Here is an 18,681-nt window from a genome sequence, read left to right on the forward strand (position 1 = left end):
CGGGCCGAACCATTCCCGGCGGTCGGAGGGGGAGGTTGCGGCGGGGCGCTGCGGCCGCGGGGCCGCACGGAGCTCCGACTGTGCCCCAGCGCGTCCCGCTCGCTTCCAGCCGGAGCTCGGCCGGTGCCTCCCGGCACCAGAGGCGATGGCCGAGGAAGCTCCCCGAGCCCCGCTCCCCCCGGCGCGGGCCGGTGGTGCGGCCCTGCCCGCGTCTGCGCGAGCGCGGGAGCTGCCGGGAGCCGGCGGCGCGCGGGCCGTGAGGGAGGGACGGGACGGGAGCGGGACCGACGGGGAGACTCTCGGCACTGAGCGGCTGTGCCTCGCTCCCACCGCGCTGCCAGAGAGAACGAGAGCTCCTGACTGGAAAAAACCCAACCCTAACTCGGTCACTTGGTCTGTTCAGCCTGGAGGAGACTGAGGGGAGACCTCACTGGGGTCTTCAACATCCTCTTGCGGTACCGCACCATCTCTGCTCCGTGTGAGCAGTGACAGGACCCAGGGAACGGCTGGAGCTGTGTCACGGCAGGGTCAGGTTGGATCTCAGGAGAAGGTTCTTCCCCCAGAGTGTGGTCGGGCACTGAACAGGCTTCCCAGGGCCGTGGTCACGGCCCCAAGGCGGCCAGAGCTCCAGGAGTGTTTGGACAATGCTCTCAGGACAGGGGGGATTGTTGGGGTGTCTGTGCAGGGCCAGGAATTGGACGGGATGATCCTGGTGGGTCCCTTGCAACTCGGGATATTCTGTGATTTGCAGCAAAAAAAAAAAAAACAACAAAACAAAACACCGTAAGAGTAAAAACACTCCCCCGACTCTTCTAAGGCCTAAGCAGTGCTTCCAGGGAAGATGAGGGGCCTCCATCCCTAGGGAAAATTCATCTGAGGTGTACCCAGGGCTCTTCCAGTCGGGCAGGAGGAGACTCCACGTGCACTTCAAGATCCCTTTTTCACGGAACAGGACAGGAGCGTTGGAGATGCTGAGCACAGCAATCGTTTGGGATCAGCCTCGCCCTGGTGGTGCCTGTGTTTAAACCCGTAAATTGGAGCAGGACTCAGACCCTCCCACTGACAGACACGTGTGAGAGATCCTGGCTGAGGGATGTTGGCACTTAAACAGAACCATTCTGATCCAGCCTACCTCCATCTGCACATCTGCAGACATTCCCTGAGGATTTGGGAAAGAACTCAATTAACCTGGCTGACTAATGCAGAGTTTCACGGTAGCTCAGGTCTGTGTGTCATATTTGCTGTCTGATGCCATCCCCAACAACTGGTTCATCGTTCAGAACCAATGTCTTCGTTGATCCCGCCAGATATTTGGGGGTTTTATGTGCCTTTCCCCCTCTTACTCTCCTGCTCACTGAGCTTGCATAAAGCAACTTTGTAGGATTGCTAGAAGTTAAAAAAAGCTAGTAATTCTAGCCCTGTCCTTTAATACCCAGTAAATGTTTGCCATAACACAGCTTAATCCTCTCTAAACCCAATCTCCACTTACTTGAGTGGAAGACTTAATGGTTATAGCTCACTGTACACTATTATAAACTTCTGAACTCCAGAGGCATTATGGCTCAGGGAGTCCTGTTCCTACTGACACTTAAAAAGAAGAAGTGCAGAAGAACCCATCTACACAGGTTTTCCTGAGCTGCAGTCACAAGAAGGACAAGCCTGTGTGAAAGAAAACCACCTGGAGGGGAGAAACATCGGTCACAGGAACATGGTATTTTCCACCTGGTTTAGTCCCTTTTACAAGGTTAATCATCAGCTTTCAGCAGCATCACCCTCTAGATAAACACTCTACTTTTTTTTTTTTTTTTTACTTTGCAGTGATAATACTATAAACCAATACATTATTAACTCTTCTACAGTTTTAATCTGACATTTTCCATCTGGATAATTGCCATTCCACATCTCCAAGTTATTTTATTCTGATACTTTACTAATGAGCTTATCTGGTCCATCAGTCACAGTCACATTAGTCTCCAGTCACACCAGAGACATCTGTAACACAATCAGTGTTTATTACAAGATCCATATGAACAGGAAGCCACACAGGGTTGGCATTAGCAGAGCTGTGAAGCCCTGCCATCATCATCAGAGACAAAAAGTGCACTGCAGAGCTTCAACCAGCTCAGCAACTTAATCTGTGCTCTGTACCACACTGTTATAAGGAAAATAATTCTACCACCTTTTTCCCCTCCTCATCTGCCCCTTTGTGGCACTCATCCAGTCTGTGTTCCCACTGCCCATCTAGCTTGACTTTCTTTGCACTGGTCTCCTAAAAAGAAGTAAAAATAAGCCTTATTGGTAAGGAAAGGGGACCCTGCTGCTAGGGAAGGCTAATCCAATCCCTTGCATTAATGTCTTCTGCTGAGTATTCAAGACTCCCACTTCACATTTCTTCAGGTGTGAAAACTGGCTCCCAGCACCACTGAACCCCAGCCCATCTATCCCTGTGTGACTTTACACTCAGCCTTATCACTTAATTACCATTTTTCAACAGAGTTCTGAGAGGACCTGACTAGACACAGGCTGAGAAGATAAGCTAATGCTTGAGGGAGGCGTTCTCCTGAAATTCCTACATTTTCTAGTGACCCACAATACACATCCCAAAGCCAGTTCGGGTGTTGCCAAGTCAGCACGGAGGCAGCGAGTGCTGTTTGAACACGCTGTGAGGACGGAGCGGTAATTGCAGCATGTCAACATTACCTGCTGCACCATTTCCACTCAGAGTTAGTTTAGCAATCACCCTATTGAAGAGGCAGTCGTGGCACTGAGCCAGAGTGACCTTCATCTCACACAGCATCTGGTGGTAATTGCACTAATGAGCAGAGTAAGCACCAGCCCTGAACTAGATTTCATGCAGGTAAGAGCTTGGTGAGAGCAGGGAGCTCTGTGCTGGCTGTGGAACAGGCAGGGGGAGAAGGGCAATTATCCACAACAGAGACTCCTGCCCCAAGAGCTTCTTCCTCACTTTTGGCAACAAACAAGCTTAGAATTAAACAAATGTTACTCTCCGTTTTCTGCAAGAACTGGGATTCTCGCAGCACTTTGGTTCTGTTATTTTACATTATGATTAGGTTGAAGTTAAGCAATTAGCAGTGGTATTGCTCTTGAAGTAACTACACCAGCGGGCACAGTGCTAGTTAATTCACCAGCTCCCTCTCCCTGGCAATTCCAGGGCCCATGGGTGCAGACAGATGCAATACGTGGTACTAGCCATCATGTATATTGACTTAAGTGTGCCCACAGGCACAAACCAAAGTGCAATACAATAACTATTTGCTGCTCTAGGTTAACTGTGCTCAGGGGTGCAAGCAAACTCGGTGTAATGATCAGCTGTTCACCCTCCCAAAAGCACTTGGGATGAAAAACAGCAGCAGTGGGCAACTAAATATAAGCTCCTGATAAAAAAAAGCATCACACAACCGTGGGTACTGAAAAACACGAAGTGCCTGAGCCTATTCCTGACCATGTAGAAAGCAGGAGAATTTAATGAATAATGGCCTGTCAGTGTAGTCAGAATCCAGCCTGATTTTCTGATTTTGTCAATAGTTAATAATTCTGACCTTTCTCCCTTACTCAGTGGAAGTATTTTTTCTCCCCCGACATCAAGTTTCTCAGAATAAAGCAGGAATATAAGGAGGAAGAACAATTTCTCCAGAAATACCTACCATAAATAGAGCTTTCCATTCACTAGCAAGTTACCAACATAAAAATTTACCAATACCAAGCAGTCTATAAACAACTACCAGAGAAAAGCTTCACTTAAACAAAATAAGAAGCTTCCACCCACACAAAAGTACCTGGAAATATCATTTAGTTCTCACACCCCTCCTAATCTCCTTAGTTAAAACAGCACCTAAGACTTCATTATAGCACCTAAAATATTTTAGGCAATTTTCCCATGATCCTATAAAGCCATGATTCCAACTGTCTCATTTTCAACCCTGTTTGTTAAAGGAGCAGGGTTTCCACATTCCTTCTGCTTCATATCCTTATTTACTCGACTCTTCTAAAACTGATTAGAACAGGTGATGTGTGTTTTAATCTCTCAGCAGACGCGATGAAAATCAGATTTTTACAAGTTTGGCTCTTGTAAAGACCTGAAAGGACCCAGTGGCCACCAGTCTGGGTCCTGAGAGCCCTCGTAGTGTTAGGTGAGGCTGATTAAAGTGAAACATCTGGGATCAGCCACCCAGGGGTGGAGGTGTCCTGGCTGCTCCTTACTAAACCCGGTTCCAGCACACAAAGGATCAGCCTGCGAGAGAGCTCTGGGAGGAACTAAAAATGTTCGGTAGTGACTGGAGACCCAAACGGTGCCGGTCGGCCTCTCTGAGCTCCGAAGCCCCTGCTGGCAGCGAGGTGGTCGTTCCTCCCTTTGTTTGCGAGCTGTGAGAGGGTTCAAAGCACAGCAGTGGGGGTTATCTGCCGGCTCCACCCTCTGCTTTGAGTGGTACCTGTGGGAACTGTCAAACGTTTGCATCTTGTACGCAGGGAATGCAAAATTCCCTTCGCTCTGTTTTGTTTGGCAGAGTCAGATCAACCCATCTGCAAGTCGGCTCCCTTGCCTTTCTGGAGCATCCAGCAGCAGAGCCTGGGAAGGATTTCTGCCTGTGGTTCTCAGAGGTATCGAGTCCATTCCCAGAGCTCAGTTCCTGGTGAAGATGTGCCAGGCGTCTTCCAAAGGAATTTGATGCCTCTTCCAGTGCATTGGGATTCAGAGATTTTCTAGTTTTTTTTTCTAGATGGTGTAGTAACTCCCAGTGTGGAAGAGCATGAGCTTCCATCAGCACAGACTGGCATAAGCCAAAGGTTAAAATCCACAGACTGGGAACTGGTCTGTAAAATTGCACGTGTTGGTGTGTGACAGACCCTAAATATTGAATACAAACTTTAGAATTTATATGAGGGGATGGAAATAGACTCCTTCAGAGGCAAAGCCACAGGTGGCTTGGGTAAGGTGTAGCAACTATTCCTGTAACACCTGGAAGAGTGTGAAGGACAACTTTGGCAGGATCTGTTCAAAAGCTGTTTAGTCTAGTTTTCCTTCTCTGTTTTTTTTGTTTTCTCTCAAGGACAGGGGAGACAGTCTGAGTAGTGTTTTGCTGGTTTTGAATGATGCCCACTGAAGCAGGAGCTCAAGTATAGGACAAAGACTGTTTTTAAAACAGTTAGGCTTTACTGCCTGGTGATATTTTTTCGAAGTACATTTACTGAAGATTTATGTAAAATCTATCTTTTGTCTACTTAAAATATGTCAAATGGATGTACAGGGCAAAATTTAATGCATATGGGTTTTCATTATTTTAAATCATTTGCAATATAAATGATTTACTGTGACATCAGACCTTTGTTCTTTGGCTGTCCACCATAAATTGAGGCCCACCCAAATTTCCAGTCTTAGCTATATTTCTGCATTCCCTCCCCCAGTATCTATAATCTCGGTTCTGTGATTCTTCATGTAAATGACTTTCAACAGGGAAAGGAAGGGAACACATAATTTGCCTTAATACAGGTAATTTTGAAAGAGGAGCAAGACCTTTACATGAGGAATAGTTGACAGCTGTGGAAAGGGGAGAACTAATGCTCGTAGAACTGAAAGTCATCCTTGATGAGAGTGGTGAGAGCTACTGATCACCCAAATGTGACCAAATGGACTTTTTGTGCACTTGAAACTGCCAGAGGTGATCGACTTCTATCTTTCTCTTTCTGAATTTTTTCATGTCTTTTTAGTGCCCTTACATTTATAATGCAATTAATTAATCAAACTCTGGCCAGTTAATGTTGCAGGCAACCACTTGGAAAACTGAGGTATTGGGGTAAGCCAGGCTCCCCAAGGTCATTCTGAAAGTCCACAGTGAAGAACTGGTGGCACCTGACACCCAGAACTGTGTTTTCATGACAGACTTGCTCCTAACAGCCATAAAAATCTTGAAACACCCGGACTTTTTGGAAGACCTTGTGGAAACTGCCTTCATTATTGTGTTTGCCAGTTGTCCTGTGACAGTTAATGGATACAGACCTTTGGACCCATCACAGCCTATATTTGAAGCCTTCCCAGCCCGGTAGTTACTGAAAATTGTTGCCACTGAACAGCTCTTTTGTGGCTACACTACAAGAATTAAACCCCTGACCTCAGTGCAGTTTCTCATTCACTGATGTCATCTCAAAACCTGCAAGACTGAGACTCTGCCAAGCCTCTGATTTCTACTCATGACTCTGAGAGACAGTTCAGCCTGAACCAAACATTGCATTTTTGCAAACCTACCACACCACATAACTCAGCCTTGACACAACCCCCTTCCTGCTCTGTTTTCACAGTTTCATGCATTATTTCTCATGCATGTGGTTTTAAGAATACATCCCAAATCTGACCTGCCTGAAGAATTGTAGCAATTCTGAGCAATATCATAAATTACAGCAACATCCTAAGGGGAATCTTCCTGCTGACATCTGGGCTATCTGTGCCATCCTATCGCTGCAAGTGTGGCTGACAAGGCCCATTTCTCTCTCTTTGCTGCCTTTCCCACAGTGCTCGTGCTAAACCAAACACCAGCACTGCCAGCAATTTAACCCTGGAGTCAGAGCAGGGGCAGATGATGGGGTGGGCCTGCATGTCCTTGCCTTCATTCAAGCTTCCAGGGGCTCTGCCACGACGAGATCCAGTGAGAAAATCTCGGTGTGGTTCTGATTTATGTGCAAGAGTGCAGAGGAGAGCAAAAGCTTTTAGTATCTTGGGAAGGAGCTAGGGATTAAGGCCAAGGGAAGGACAGTCATGTCAATTAGATCCTAAAAAAAGAAGACTCAAGTGGAAGTCCTGGCTCCTGAACTGTTTCTGGGCTGGCAAATGTTCACAGTCCTCTTGGCAGATCCTGCAGGGAGTTAATGGGCCCACTTAGATCCCCTCCCGCACACCACGGCGTCAGCTTGGCCGTTTTGAGGGAGGCCTGGCTGTGATAATTCAGCATTTTGTCCTGAAATGAAATTAGGGAATGCGTTTTAATATTTTAAGATCTCTGATGTTTTCTTGTCAGGAATCTCCAGTGAACCCAGCACTTCATTCCAGATGTGGCTGAGGGAAGAAAACCTCATGCAAAGTGCAAGGCTGACACCTGGAGGGACTGTGAGAGGCAGCCGGGGAGCCTGGAGCAGCCAGACATCCTGCAACACACATGGCTGGGTGAGGAAAGCTCAGGGGGGTGGCAAGATCCCGGGATTTGGAACTGCTCTTTTCTACTGAAGGGATGCTTTCAATATTCTCCCTCTCTCTCCCCTTTTGCTGTTTCAGATCTTCCATGTCTATTTTTAGGAGAAGAAACATAGAAGCTCTGACTGTGTCACCTAATTATTCACTTCCATGCTCAGGAATGTCTGGATCAAAACTTACCTTGCTCAGTAAGCTGCTACAAATAACACACAGTTATATTTTCAATTGGTTGCTCTAATTTATTTGAATTGCTGGGTATCAGACTTCCTGCTGCTTTACCATTTGTGTAACTCTGTGTTGAGTTTCTGCAGCACAGACTTGCAGGGCAATTCCTGCTGTCAAAGCTGCAGCTGGAAGATTTGGCAGTAGGTAGAGCTTGTTCTTTTCATGTCTGGTTCTGCCAGCACCCACAGTGAGGCTTTTCTTGAAGCTGATCCTAATCAAGGAATGCAAGGCAGCTTCTGGGACAAAGTCTTCATGCTTTTGGAAGTTTGCTTTCCAGCCTGGCAATCACCCATTCACAGCACTTACTCAAACCTTTTCAGTAATCTCTCTTCTCTGCCAGGAATTGTCTCAGTATTAGTGAATGCTTGTTTTGCTTGATCTAATTTTAGCATATGTTAATAACTGAGTTATTTACTGTGCTGACATTACCATACATTTAGTGTCTCACGGACCCAAAGATTATATGTCCATTACATCTCTTTAATTCTCTTTGTCATTGCCAGTGTGGTTCCAATCATCATAAAATTTGCTTAGCAGCGAGTAGTTGTTTATGGAAATGGGAAAAATAAACCAAAAAACCCCACAACCAGCAGTTCTTTCGGAACTGTTTTCTGCAGTTTTACTAACCCAGCTGCAGTGCAGCTCCCGAGCCCCCACGTGTCCTCACTGATGTACCTCAGTGACTGACTGCACTGCTTTCCCCTCTAACCTTCAGACTCCCAAAGGATCGTGGACATTCAGCTCATCCTGATGAGTATATAAACCACTCCATACATTCCCCACCCAAACCAGTTAAAAGATGAGCCATGAAAACACTGGGGAGCGGAAAAGAGGCACTTTGAGAGCTTCAGGAGCAGCACAAGATCTGGGGTGTGCTGGGGGTGCTGCTTTTCAGCCCAGACACCTGGAAGTCTAATTCCACCTCTGTGGTTACTGTTTCTTCAGTGCTTCTCATTAACTGCCGTGACTAACGAGGCAGTAACACCTTTCTCCCCCCACCCCCCAAGAATATTGCCCATGCTGGGTTGTCAGTTATGCTGAATTACACTGGATCCCTGCTTACTCAGTGATGTAGACAAATAACAATTCAAGATCAAGGGTGAACCCTGGCCACTAAACTTGTTTCACTTGTGACTCATTCCAGACTTAAAAACCTGGCTCTTGCTGACATTTTATTAACCCAATTTGTCATCCTCCTAACCCCCATTATCCAACCCAGGCAGATTATTTACTTTGAAAAGATGTGCAGATAGCTTCCATGCGAATCCTAAGTAGATCCAGGTGCCACTGCTAGATTCCAGAGGGAGTTACAGTCATGAGAGACATGTGCTGGTAAAATAACTTCTAGATGCTTCCAAACTCAATGACATTCTCTCTGTTTAGATTTTGTCTGGACTCTCCTTCCTGCAAAGCAGCCTGGCACCAGCATGGTGAAGTGCCCAAGTCCATACCTTCAGGGCTGTGTGTGTTCCCAAAGAGATCAGCAAAGGTAAAATTAGACATATACTAAGGTTGAGCACATACTAAAATATACTCCTGCTTTGGAGTTGGAATCTCTGGCTACCCTCTACTAAGACAGTCCCTTTGAATCTTTGCATTTATCCCAAAATAAAGCATTCAAGTCAAGAATTAGCTTGCTGCCTTCCAGAGAATTCATCATTTCCAGTTTGCAAGCTTGAAGAGAGAAATCCAGGAAGCATCAATAAATCTACTTTGACAGTGGAGTAAAGAGCTGCAAAAGGAGTAACCTGTCAAGGTAATGTGACTTAATTTCTCAGAGAAAGATCCATTTTTATAAATGAAATAAAAATGCCAGCAAAGTCAAATAGCAGGAAGTGTCACACTTGATTGTCTCTCAGTAGGACAGAAATTAAATAAAAAGAAGGCAAGGTAAATGACAGGGTTTTACATTTAGCAAGGGAAGTAATAACATAGAATAATAACATCCACTGAGAATCTATGCACAGCAACCCGGGTATGACAAAGGTGTGTGTTCCCACAGAAACATTTATTTAATGTGCACGTTTTCCCTTGGACAAAAGGCAGGTTGAGCGCCGGGAGCTGAGGGTTGGTGGAGATGCTGGGATCGGACGTGCGGGGGCAGCCTTACCTGCGGATTGTCACGGCTCTAAAACACCGCGGCACGGCCACTGCAGGCAGCTCGCTTTGGCCTCCAACTTCCCGTGCCAAGCTCTGGAGCTTTGCCCCTTTCCGAACAAGGGACCCATCCAGGCTTCCCAGGTTTCCTCATTCAAAGGGCGAGCGCTGTCCCTTTAAATAAGCGCCGAGATCTCAGCCCAAGCGGGGACTGGAGCCCAGGCTACCCACGGTTATGAAACCTCCCATTCAGAGCTCGGGGGCTGCTGCTGCACTCCGAGGTTAATAATCAGTTTTAATATTCACTTAGGGGGCTGTAAAAAAAGAATGAAAATTTCCTAATTTGAAAATGGACTTGATTGGCAGCTTTATTATCTCTGTAAGGTGCGTGGCATTCCACACAATCAAGTCGTTTTTTTAAATAATCTCACTGCTTAAGTCGTACACGCTGCTAATTGCATTTTAATAAGTCTCTTTAAAATCTTTCCATATTTTTTAATATCCTAATATTAGATAAGTGATTGCTGGGGACACTGGAGGGCACTGAAGTTTATAGAAAGAGGAACACCATAATGAAGCTTTATTGGGGTGGCATCACCAAACAATTGCTGTGATAGCAACACTCCCAAGCTTGGAAAAGTGCCAGGCATTCCCCCCCTGGAACTGACTCAGGCAGTAGCCTCTCTGGCTCAGGACTGACGCAGAAAATGGATGCTTTCTGGCTCATAAAATGGCCTCTTTCCGGCTTGGAAGTGACTGAGGAACTGTCCACTTTGGATTTGGAAAGGACTTGGGAACTGGTTTTTCTCCATGGAACAATGACTTTGAAACACACTTTTGTTTTGCTTGGTTCTGGCTTGAAACTGTAAAAGTTGTTGGTGTTTTTGGTTTTTTGTTATTTTGTTTTTTTAAATTGGGTCAGGATTAGGCGGAAAGAAAGAAGATTGTTTTGCCAGCTCTATACAGTAGCAGATGATGTGAAAGGCTTCAGTGGAATTAGAAAACCAAGGCTGCAAGTAGAATAGATGAACTTTCCATCTCAAAGATCAAACCCAGTTAAGATGAGAGAATATTTGGGAGAAAATGTACTTTGGTGTGGGGTTATGGAGTGTCTGTGTCTCACACAGGGGACAGAGTATTATCCAAGAACACCAGTACAGACTCAATCACTCTAAAGTTAAAAAAACCCAAACAAATAAAATAAGCCACCAAAGAAATCAGACAATAGTGGGGCTGAACTGACAAGCTCCAGTTTCAAGCACCCAGAACTACAAAATATTTCCAGCTCAGGTCCAACCAGGATCCTGTGTGTGCATCCACAGGGTGAGCTGTCCCAGCAGTTACAACCCAGTGGTGCAGGAAGGTGCCCCACGACGCTCCATGTGCAGAGTCCAACGTTTTCTGTTGGAAGTCTGTCTTTAGATAAAGTGCTGTCTTCTCTATATATTTGTTTTCTCTATGTATTTAAGTTGTGTTTCTTCACATTATCTGTTGGGCAACTAACGCCACTTTCAATGTAATTTAACATCATCATCCATGAGTGGGAAATATAATCCCAAATTAGTGTGTAACTGGCTTCTAGGGAACTTGACTGGGATAAAAGGACTTTTTTTTTTTTTGCCCAAACTGCATGGCAGTGCCAAATTTTACATTATATTGCATTTTGTCCTCTGCAATTCGTGCACTGGGACCTGAGATCAGAAAGTTATTTTGAGAACAGTAATGACTTTAATGTATTGCCTGCTTTTATATGTTTTTTTTCCCCAAGTCTTGTCTTCTGAAATCATACTATAATAAATCACAGTGTCAGTTTTGGTTTAAAAAAAAATCAAGCTTCTGCCAGTTCAGTATTTAGTAAAGAAAAACAGAAAAAAATGTGATATCTTCTTAAACTTAGGAAAGAAATACAGAGAATCTATAATTGATTTTTTTCCCCTTTCAAGTCTGATAATATTTAAGTAAAGTTGCTTTTGGAACCTAACTGTAACTTTTAATACTTGAAATGGACAATACTGATATAAACATCTTGCATTAGTTTGTTTGAAAGTGAGCCATTTTCTGACTAACTGAAGATCTGTTTGTCTATCCATGTGTTTCTTCTGTACATCATCAGAGAATCCTTGGACTCAGTCCATCGTATCTGTAGGTCTGACCTTTTTCCCACTGAAACCCAAAGGAGTTCTGTCACTAACTCTCAGTTAAAAATGGATCAAGACCAATTTTGCCATATAGTATGAATACGAATAATTTGTTAATACTAAATTTCTAATTACTAGTTGTGCATCTTTCTGGTTTTAAGGTGTATGAGGTGGCACTGTAAAGAAACCAATGTCTTTGGCATGAGCCATGAAGTAGAAAAGAGTTGTCAGTTTACAAAATTTCCTGTCTTCCTCTCTTCTTCTCCTCTTTTTTTTTTCCCCCTTCTGGAAATCAGAGCAGAAGGTCTTGTTTCGCACTGACAGGCTGGGAGGCACATGTTCAGCGAACTTCTGCACAGGAAGTAAATGTCCAGGTCATATTTATCCCTTTTCATGTGGTTCTTTTAATCCCCCAGATTGGGTTTCAGAAGAGTTTTACAGTTTCAGTTTTACAAAGCGAACCTTCCTTTAATGTTGGCATTTTAAAGAAAAAGCTTCAGTCAAAACATGTGTGTTTTACATCAGCCAGATGTGACGTTTGGGGGAACAGGCCACAATGTGGCAGCCAGCTCCTCTGTGAGAGCTGACGGGGTCGGTGTTGGACATCAAATGGGAACTACTGGTCCCCGGCTGGGGGATCAGCCTCCTGGCTCTGTCACCCAGTGCAAAAAGTTATAAAAATAATAATTTTACAAAAAGTCCCCAAGAAAGTTGAACATCAGAGCATGGCCAGCATTGCTATGACTTGCGCCCCAGTAACCCACATGGCCACATTACAGAGCACAGCCCTCCTGTGCACAGACCTGTACACCCAAAAATTTATTCTTGCCTAAAAATGGTTGAATTAAAACAAAGCAAGAGGTGTTAAGGGCAGCAGATGCACATTAATGTGTCCAACACTGCACCAGCAGCCAGTGGCTACTCCAAAAATAAAACCTGATTGTGCACAACTTCCATGGAACATCCCTGTCCCTGTAATCTTCTCTTTCAAGGGTCTAACTTTTACCATTTTAATTTAAAAACAAACAATGAAACAGAATCAGAAATCTCATAGCTTTCTCCAGGATTTACCTCACAACCGTGCCAGGTGAGGCAGGTCTCGTTTTCAGCTGGACCCTCTAAATTGAGGTCAGCTGTGACAGGGTGGGGACTTTTTTTTCTGCCCCTAAAAGCCCTTCCTGGTAGTGTTTTGGGGTATGGACAGAGTTTGCACTGGAGAGAAGGTTTCCAGCAGTCAGTGCTGTGGTTGTTGGGTCAGGGTTGCCTCAGGGCCTGTGTCTGGGGGAGGCTGAGGTCGGTTGAGGGGCCGCTGAGGCAGCTGCTGTTTCCCGCCATTTCCTGCCATTTTTGCCAGTCCGAGCAGCCACCGGTGCCTCAGCAGGAGCAGGTGTTGGTCTCCTGCCATGGCTGCCTTTTCTCCTGCTCTGTGCAGCAGCATCAGGCTGTGTCATCTACACAGAACTGTGCTGGTACCTCAGTACTGGGCAGCGGGGCCACCATTTTGTGACTGTTGGAGCGCCCTGAGTGGCCCCTCAGGGGTTGTTGCTGCTCTGGGCTGAGGCAGTTGAGGACGAGCTGAGGCGGTTGAGGAAAACCTGAAGGTGACCTGGGGCAGTTGAAGGTGACCTGAGGCAGCTGAGGAAGAACTGAGGAAGAGCTGGGGTGGCTGAGGAAGAACTGAGGAAGAGCTGGGGTGACTGAGGAAGAGCTGAGGCACCTGAGGAAAGGCTCAGGCAGCAAAGGAAGAGCTGAGGCAGAACTGAGGAATCTGAGGCCTGAAAATCCATCTTATCAGCGTGTGTGGCCTCCAGCCCCTTCAGACAGCGGGTGCCTCACCCCCTGCCACCGCCTCACAGGTATCCGCCATTCCCTGGCGGGAGACCCCTGAGGGAACACCTTCAGGAGGCAGCCCATGGGAAGCTCACCACAGTGTCACTTTGGAACAACCTGAGGAGAAACTTCTTCCAGAGACACCACTGCTTGTGTCACACTGCACTGGTGACATCTGGGAGATATTTGGCTGCCACCAAGGACTGTGTGGCACTGGCAGCCGTTCCAGGAGTCCTGGGAAAGCAGCTCCTGCACCAGTAATGGGTGAGTGTTTGCTCTATTTCCAAAAAATGCATCCCTATTTAAGCACCTTTTCTTGGTCAGTAAACTGCAGGGCTGGCTTTTGAATCCTCTGGAATAACAGCTATGGCCTCTTGAGTTGACACCATTAATTTTTTCCCTTTAAGTTTTGTGTCAATCCAAGGTCACTGGCCTCCAGGCCTGGGCTCTGCATTGATCTCCTTGAGGGATATAAATAGGTTTTCCACAGAGTTGCCTGCTTTCCTGACTGTAGCTAGGTATAGATTTTGTCTTTACTGTGGCTAAATGGTATGGTCAGATGGCTTGCAGTAAATTTGGCAGGGGGTTAATTTAGTGTCCTGGAGTCTATGTGACTGGATGGAGTGGGGCTGGAGTGAATTTGAAATAAGTATACTTTATAAGCTATCCTGCACAATATATCACTTCATAATATCCCTGAGAAGAACCTATAAGACTGGCTTATTCACTTATGAGGAGCTGGGTTGAGCAGGACCATGTCTGGGCACTGGGATTATCTGGATGGTGTACTTGGCTGAAGCAACTATCTGCCTCTCCTGGGAGCAGCAGAAATGCCATAAAAACAAGGAAAGCTGTGTAAATTATGTGCTTTAACTGGATTAATCCAAGCTTTTTGGACTGACTATGCCAAGGCTGAGGTGTCTTTTAGAGGATTTAGCAGGTATTTTATTTGGTGGAACCAGAGTTGGCTGGATTTGTGTAAGCGTGCTACAAGTTTTTACTCAACTCATGTGCCCCCACTTCTCTTTGGCTGGTAAATGTCTTGATAGATAGCCCGAAGAAATCAACATAAACATACGTAGTTGTGTTTTTTCTTTTGAAGTGCATGAGTATCGAGAGCTTGATTGTTATTTGTCCTTGGGTGTTCCTCTTATCTCCACTCCAGATTTCTACATGTTGTTAATTGACATTGTTGCTATCAGGCTCTGCCTAGCATTTTTTAAGGCACTCCGGCAGAAGTTAAACTTGAGCTGATACAAGCAGCAGAGCTTTGTGAAGCTCTTTTTTGGAAGTACCAATTACCAGCAGTTTCCTCTGATATCACTTGTATATCTGGCTCTTTATCACCTCTGTAAATTGGTCCTGAAAACAGGGAACAGCAGGCTAAGCTTTTTTTCTGCCATCATCCTGTTAAAGCTAGGACATTCACTATGGATAACTGGATTAACACCTGGCCAAATTCTTGTCTGAAAACTGCTCTAGCAGGGGACAGAAACAAACCCCAAAATATTATGATAGGAAATGGACTGATGACAACAAACAGTGACCCCCGGAAGACACCAACAGTGTCACTGCCCAGTGTAGAAGGAAGGGAAGGCAGCTTTCCCTCGTGCCTTCAGATCACAGAATTTGTACAACTAGGAGGAAAGTCTAATGGATGTGGCAGAAACTTAGGAAATAAAGAATTAGTCCTGACTTTACCACATACTCTCTATGTGACTGGGTCCATTCCATTCAATTTGCCATTTGCCTCGCTTTCCTCTGCGGCAATCCTACAGTGCAGGGAGGTAATAGAAAAAAAATCCATCAGCAGCTGGGAGGCACTCGGCTGCTGTGGTCAGATAAGTACCACAGTGAAGGAAACTCCTCTAAGTATCTATTAAGGACAGCACTTCACAGGGCTCTTGCCCCTTCTATCCAAGGTGCACGAAGCATTCCATCAATGCTACTTGTACTCCTTCAATACCCCTGAGAAGCAACGCATTATAAATCCCATTTTACAGATGGGCGAACTGACTTTTCCCCAAGTCCCAGAGTGGTTCAGTGACAGAGCTGGGAATTGAACCATTAGACATTTCCCTCTTCATGACAGCTCTGTACAATCCCAGGACTCATTTATTTTCCCTATTAAAAAAGAAGTAAACAAGTATTTTCTTTCTGAGACCCACTGAGGATGGGGGATTGGGGAAAAAAATGGAAGTAAAATTAAAAATAAAATGACATAATTCCCTACTGGCCCGGAGTTGTCCAGTCTCCTTTACATTCACACTTCTCTTTGTTATGTTTCCTTGAAGTTGAACCTCCCTAGAGAAGGGAACCTCAGAGTTTCTGGTGCTGGGGAAGAAATGCTTCAAGAAAAAGAAAAATAATCGCAGCTGCAATGTTAAAAATAAGAAGCTAATCAAAGGCAGCCCATGTGGGCGCCACTTTCATCTCTCATCTTCAAAGAGGTGCAAACAAACATTGTCGGCGTGCCAAGCAGCAGCCTCAGCGCCTGATGATCCCATTACTCCTCCAGCGTCCACCCTCCCCTTCCATGCTGCTGAGCCTGTAGGCATGGGACTCCAGGATCTCTGCCAAGGTGGGAACCTCTAGTCACCAGAGGGGAAGCCACATATGGAATTCCTCTGTGGATCCAAATTATTTCATAACAAACATACTCGTGCCCTATAGATCATTCCTTGTGCTGTTGCCTTTAGAGCCTTTCTAGTAACAATAACAGCATCTCTCATTCCCTAAGATGCTGAAAAGACTCTAGATCAGAGGTTTTGTTCTGGTGTTTTGAGGGGTTTTGTTTTCCAAAGATTTGGCTATTTTTAAAAATAATATCCAGGCTCTGATGAAATCCAGATGCACTTAGTGCAGTAGAAGAATGTGAGTTAGTAGTTAAAGTGATGGCACTTGGGGAATTTGGGGGAATTTGCAGTGCTGAGTCTCCTCCCAGCGCTCTTGAGAACTTGCCTTGAAGTCAATGCACCAAATGGGTTTGTGCCTCAGTTTCCCTGAGTTTACTTGCCTGGACACAGGCCTGGCTGTCCCTGCACACGCTAATGCCATCTGTATAATAAATTACCCAGCTCTGTACAAACCAGTTTAAGTACCAAACCCAACGTATAGAGTGATGCTGTGCCTGACCTAATACCACTTAGTGCACAACAGAGTCACCTTCAGTGTGGTAACACTGGGGCATTGCTCCTGCTCCCAGAATGAGGGCATGCAAAGAAAACCCGTGTCTCTGTTTCATGTGGTGCAGCATAAGATAGTCTAGCTTGGATTAAGGGGAAGAAGGATAAATAAGGTGATGGGACTGAACTTTTTTCCCTCAGTATGAGATTTTCAGTGGATAAGTGAGAGTGAAAAAAGATAATTTGTTCTGTTTATATTGCCCTTCCTTGTTCAGTGCATGAGTGAAACATTAATCATGGATACTGCCCTCCTATGGAGAGGATCCTATGGAATGAGGATGCAAGAGACCAAATCAACTCCTGGGCTTCTCCACTGCTCTTGTGAGAACTCTTAGGCTGCTTCACCAGCTGCAAAACAATGATGTTTTAGATAAATGGCTCTGAAAGCTATAGATTAAAACAACTAGATATTATTTCTCAGAACTAAACTGCATCTTGATGCTGCCAGAATCTTGGCAGAGAAGATGCCTTTACCACCTTGTACCTATCTGGGGCTTTCCTGCTCTGTTAACATCATGAGCAACATTCCAGTAGCTGCAGGAACGGTTCACTGGGGCAGTCATCCACCCACAGAAGCTCTGTGGGGCCTGCCCTGTGTTCACAAGGAGAGACTGGGAGATGGAGGGGTGGGAGTAGAATTGGATCCAGTTCATCATAATGAGGAAAGCCTGTCCCAGCCAGGAAAGGATTCAATTAGGAGGCCAGAGGAACATGGATGATAATACAGGGAGGGCACCAGGACATCTGGGGCTGCCACTGCTGGCAAGAATAAAGGTGCTTTGCATAAGAGCAGGATGCAATCACAGGGGAAGAGGAATCTGCTCCCAAGTAGCACTGATTCCCCCTCCCCTCTGCAGTGCACAACAAGGTACAGATTAGACCATTACACCCAGGGGAAGCCACAGAGTCGCACTCTCTTTTTCATGGACAGTAGCAGGAAATCAGTGGATTGGAACCAAATGAGGAGCCTTACTCAAACCAGATGTGACCCCAGGGAGATCAGAAATGCTGAGATGTTTTTGCTTTGACATATCCGCCAGTGCTGAGGGTGGGGGAAGGCCGAGGGTGGCAGCAGCCGATTAGATGCTGCTGGATTGTATCACGCTGGTAAGGGACTGGCTGGGCTTCAACACAGAAAATGAGAGGAGACCATTCTGCTGCTACATAGTCAAAACCATGAATGTATCCTGAATTTAACTGGCTCGTCACCTGCTTCAGCAGCAAGTCTTTGATTTGGGACCTTCACAGCCACACTCTTGAGTTAACCACATCTGTAGGCTACAGCCTCTTGTGATCAAGCAAGATTAGTGAAGGTACCCTCTATTTCCATTCAGCAGACTTCATAAAATAATTTGAGTCAGAATTAGGGGGAAATTAAAGCACAGAACTATGGTGACATGTGCTGTGAGGTCCATTTTAAGTCCCGGCACCAAAACTACCACTGTCTGCATCTGGATCTTACCTTGGCTCTTCTGTGTCTAATTCTGACCTCCAACTTAATGGTAATTCATTTTCTAACCTCGGGAGACAGTGATGAGAATAGCATTGAACTGGGTGGACATTTTGCTTAAAGACCCAGATGTAGAGTCCTATGATTAGGTGAGGTTATTTTTCTTACTTGCATGAGTCAAAGGCAAGTTCTGACATCAATAGTCTCCAAAAAGTCTGAAATTCTATGACTGTAAAGGCTCTGAAGTCATGTCAGTACAAAGTAATCCAATGTATTCATTCATTTTCAGCTCTCATGATTATAAAAGCCTGATGCGTGAGTTTTTTGCTTATTTGATTCTGGTAATAATGAAATGAAATGACGGGAAATCAGTTGCTCCCCTGGCGCTCTCACTCTGTCTCTTCCTTCATCCTCTGTGTCTAAACAAGGAGTCCAGAATTAACTTCAGTTAGCATTAAATTCTTTCAGGCCTTGAAGACAGTGATCAGTGTGTCCTTTATTTTGTGCCAGGTCACAGGACATTTGTAACAAAAAGGCAAAAATCCCTTGTCCAGC

The 18,681-nt window shown here is 45.4% G+C and overlaps 1 protein-coding gene across 9 annotated transcripts in view; it reads left to right on the forward strand.

The window, feature by feature from the left end:
• Positions 1 to 726: 726 nt before the first annotated feature.
• Positions 727 to 18,681, forward strand: part of CASZ1 (castor zinc finger 1) — a 286,724-nt gene continuing 268,769 nt past the window's right edge. For 5 of the 9 annotated variants that reach the window (XM_017825758.1, XM_017825756.1, XM_017825751.1 and 2 more), the window contains exons 1-4: positions 727 to 1,711; positions 7,029 to 7,174; positions 7,283 to 7,389; positions 8,810 to 9,182. The gene's annotated coding sequence lies outside the window, so the exon portion shown is untranslated. Of the gene's footprint in view, positions 1,712 to 2,503; positions 2,858 to 7,028; positions 7,175 to 7,282; positions 7,390 to 8,809; positions 9,183 to 13,325; positions 13,756 to 18,681 lie in introns of those variants that run through there. The other 4 variants (XM_017825746.1, XM_017825747.1, XM_017825748.1 and 1 more) reach the window with 4 other exon arrangements.

This window comes from Lepidothrix coronata, unplaced genomic scaffold, assembly GCF_001604755.1.
Source record: "Lepidothrix coronata isolate B3197 unplaced genomic scaffold, Lepidothrix_coronata-1.0 Scaffold122, whole genome shotgun sequence".
In the NCBI taxonomy this organism is placed as follows: Eukaryota; Metazoa; Chordata; class Aves; order Passeriformes; family Pipridae; genus Lepidothrix; species Lepidothrix coronata.